Source organism: Sinocyclocheilus grahami, unplaced genomic scaffold, assembly GCF_001515645.1.
Source record: "Sinocyclocheilus grahami isolate Dianchi unplaced genomic scaffold, SAMN03320097.WGS_v1.1 scaffold385.1, whole genome shotgun sequence".
NCBI classification, from domain to species: Eukaryota; Metazoa; Chordata; class Actinopteri; order Cypriniformes; family Cyprinidae; genus Sinocyclocheilus; species Sinocyclocheilus grahami.
The window spans coordinates 741,865-746,493 of NW_015505564.1; positions in this window are offsets into that span (position 1 = coordinate 741,865).

The following is a 4,629-nucleotide window of genomic DNA, read 5'->3' on the forward strand; positions in this document are numbered from 1 at the left end:
TGTCCAGTAGAACATTTACTCCATTTAGTTTAAAATATCTTGTTCTCCTAGAAGATAGGAAGGTGCCTTTTCAGCTCTCTCTGATTCAAAGGTGCCTTTTCAAAGCTTATGAGACTTCATAGAGTTAGGAATATATATATTTATAAGTCGATGGGGTATATTGTAGCAATAGCCAAAAATACATTGTATTGGTCAAAATTATTGCATTTTCTTTTATACCAAAAATCATTAGGATATTAGGTAAAGATCATGTTCCAAGAAGATATTTTGTAAATTTACTACTGTAAATATATTAAAACTTAATTTTTGATTAGTAATATGCTTTGCTAAGAACTTCATTTGGACAACTTTAAAGGCGATTTTCTCAATATTTAGATTTTTTTTAGCACCCTCAGGTTCCATATTTTCAAATAGTTGTATCTCAGCCAAATATTGCCCTATCCTAACAAACCATATATCAATGGAAAGCTTATTTATTCAGCTTTCAGGTGATGCATAAATCTCAATTTCGAAAAATTGACCCTTATGACTGGTTTTGTGGTCCGTGGTCACACACACACACGCACACACGCACGCACACACACACACACATATATATATACATACAGCTGGAAAATGTGTCAACCTTGTAAATGGTTACAGCAAAACACTGGGCATTATATAAGTAATTCTAAACACAAACACAACAACAACAAAAAAAGCTAGTTCAATGAATACTCTTTAGGGAATTAAATTCATAAAGTATCATCAAATTAGTTGCTCTTGGAAGAATTTGGTGATACATCTTTGGGATTTTTGAAATCTGAGCATAGAGTGATACATTGCTAAGATAACTTTTTCTTGAGAGAAAACTGAGAATGAAGCCTCGTTATTAAATCTCATTGCTGCCTAAGAGAAACAACTGAGAAACTGACAAGATCTCATTTACGAAGTCAGTGGGAACAATTTTAGGCTCTGCAGTAACTTCAAAAGCAGGCCTGGTTAATTTATTCTGTGGTTTCAGCACAGTTTGGGCACAATTTACATGGCGATAAGGGGAGAATGGATCTTTAATATGCCTTGTACTTTTTTTCACAAAGCCTCTCAGCTTTCAAGAGTCATTTAGCAAATAATCACTTTGTTATTGGTCTTAAATAGTGGCTAATTAAAAGTCTGACCTCTGCAAGTAACCCTCTTCCTAAGAACACGTTGCATAAACAGGAACAATCTGTTTAATTGCAACAGAAAAAAAGCACATTTTCTGAAGGGTAAGGTAATTGGCTCAATGTGAAACAAATGAATCCACTGGGGACCATCAAATGGATGTTCAAATGCAAACAGTAGTCCAGAGTAGTTTCAATGTCCCTACTAAAATCAAATGACATCAAATCACAGAATATGTTGTTCTGTGTCTGAGCAGAGACACCACACTGGTTCTGCAGCAATAACACATGCAACTAATGAAAATGAATGAAATGAATGGTCTTGATGGGGAGAGATGGACAGTGGGCACTGATTTTTTACACTTTTCCCATTTGCCAGTGGATAATCTTACCTTCTGGATAATGAGAATAACAACATGCGCATACAGAAAACATGCAAAAAACTCAGCTCACAAACAATGCATCTTTCATTTTATTCACCCTCATGAGCGAGACTGAGCCATTTCATATGCCATCTGTAACACTCAACTTTTCAAGTCAAATGTTTTTAACAATTCTCAAATGTAACCGAATACTAATGCAAGGCCCTTGTTGGAGTCCTGCTGAACGATTTATTTGTGTGTGTGTGTGTGTGTGTGTGTGTGTGTGTGTGTGTGTGTGTGTGTGTGTGTGTGTGTGTGTGTGTGTGTGTGTGTGTGTGTGTGTGTGTGTGTGTGTGTGTGTGTGTGTTGGCCTAATGAAGCCCCAATAGATGGCAGTATTTCACAGTGAATGAGTGTCAGAGGAAGCTGAGGGTCAAACACACTCTTGAATGTTTCAGACAGGCTTAACTCACTGTTTATTTTAATCAAAGTAGGATCGAAGCCCATTCAGCTATATTAAGAGTGATTAACACTGATACAAATACTCTGTATTCACAGTGTCAATATTGCAGGTTTCATGTGTCTCGTGTGAAGCTGTTTTGATGAGGTTTGAAACCAAGATGAACTAGTTTTTCACTTTTCAAAGTGTTACATTTGTAGAAAAAAATTTCTTTATTCAAAATATTAAAAAATCCCCAAATAAAGATGTAAATGTAAACATAACATTTTTGTTTAGAATATTAATATAGATTGCATAAACTGCATAGAACAGCACATGTCCTTTTAATGCCTTTTATGAATTTGACAAAACCCAGCACTAATAATAGTCTCTGTAATAGGTTCTGACTTTTCTAAGTATTTCCCTTTTTTTTTGTAAAAACTAGTTTGTGTTAAAAAAAAAATTAAAAAAAATAAAACGTATTTCTTCATACTGTGACTAATGCACAGATTAAAGTTAACATAATTTACAGCAAATAATCAATTAGCAGACAAGACGCTGGTGAAAAATTCAGCAAGACTATGTGAAAATAGGAATATTTAGGACTATATTTAGAAACATATTTAGAAACAAATATGTAAAATCATATGAAATATGTGTGACAGATGCTGAGACGTGTGTGTATTTGTTATGAGTTTTGAACAGTGTGAAGTCATCGTGTGCAGATAGAGGCGACGGGGGGAGGTCAGCGTTTGACTCTGTGGCAGATGGTGGGTTGTAAGAGCCACAGATTTCAATATGACTGACTGCTCTCTAGACATTCGTTATATGCAGAATGTATATGAAACATACCACAACAAAACACTGCATGTGCATCCTATAAAATTCTTTTCACATAAATGTTCATAAGTGCTTTTTTCCCTAGGTGGGTAGTTGAAAAGAAATGCAATAAGAAGTTGACAGAAGCTACTTCAAACAGCACGCTGATATTTTTTTTAAAAGTATGCAGCTTTTATAACTTTAAAGATTAAATTACGTATTTACTTATAAAAATTCAGTTGTCAGGATCAATGCAAATAAACTGGTTTTGACTATATAGTATACATTTTCCCTTATATATTCATATCAGTTTTAAACTAATCTTAATAAAATAATAATGAATAAATGTCTGCACACATTTGACTACTTATGATTTAAAAGTTGATTTAAGAGCTGCAATGTCTGGTACAGTGTGATGCATCAGTCATGTGTCTCGTGTGAAGCTGTTTTGATGAGGTTTGAAACCAAGATGAACTAGTTTTTCACTTTTCAAAGTGTTACATTTGTAGAAAAAAATGTCTTTATTCAAAATATTAAAAAATCCCCAAATAAAGATGTAAATGTAAACATAACATTTTTGTTTAGAATATTAATATAGATTGCATAAACTGCATAGAACAGCACATGTCCTTTTAATGCCTTTTATGAATTTGACAAAACCCAGCACAAATAATAGTCTCTGTAATAGGTTCTGACTTTTCTAAGTATTTCCCTTTTTTTTTGTAAAAATTAGTTTGTGTTAAAATTTTTTAAAAAAAAAATAAAACGTATTTCTTCATACTGTGACTAATGCACAGATTAAAGTGAACATAATTTACAGCAAATAATCAATTAGCAGACAAGACGCTGGTGAAAAATTCAGCAAGACTATGTGAAAATAGGAATATTTAGGACTATATTTATAAACATATTTAGAAACAAATATGTAAAATCATATGAAATATGTGTGACAGATGCTGAGACGTGTGTGTATTTGTTATGAGTTTTGAACAGTGTGAAGTCATCGTGTGCAGATAGAGGCGACGGGGGGAGGTCAGCGTTTGACTCTGTGGCAGATGGTGGGTTGTAAGAGCCACAGATTTCAATATGACTGACTGCTCTCTAGACATTCGTTATATGCAGAATGTATATGAAACATACCACAACAAAACACTGCATGTGCATCCTATAAAATTCTTTTCACATAAATGTTCATAAGTGCTTTTTTCCCTAGGTGGGTAGTTGAAAAGAAATGCAATAAGAAGTTGACAGAAGCTACTTCAAACAGCACGCTGATATTTTTTTTAAAAGTATGCAGCTTTTATAACTTTAAAGATTAAATTACGTATTTACTTATAAAAATTCAGTTGTCAGGATCAATGCAAATAAACTGGTTTTGACCATATAGTATACATTTTCCCTTATATATTCATATCAGTTTTAAACTAATCTTAATAAAATAATAATGAATCTGCACACATTTGACTACTTATGATTTAAAAGTTGATTTAAGAGCTGCAATGTCTGGTACAGTGTGATGCATCAGTGACGGGAACTACAAATGCTTCCCAAAATGGTTTGTTTTGATTTCATTTGTTTTAGTAAGCAGCACAGACAGAATCTGTCATGTCTTGGCTTATACAGGACTGTTGTCTTTAGACATTTTTTGTCTGTATTATAATGACAGGAAATAAGAAGACGGAGCAGCTACAGGCTATAAAGCGCATAATTGTCTTTATAAGTTTAAGATGCAGAGGTCTACTTCCTAGTGTGCAGTTTTGTGAAGGTTCTCCTTGAACTGGATAAGAGCGGCCCACTGCACACCATATCCTGTCTAGTACTAGCCGAGCGTGTGTGTGTGTGTGTGTGTGTGTGTGTGTGTGTGTGT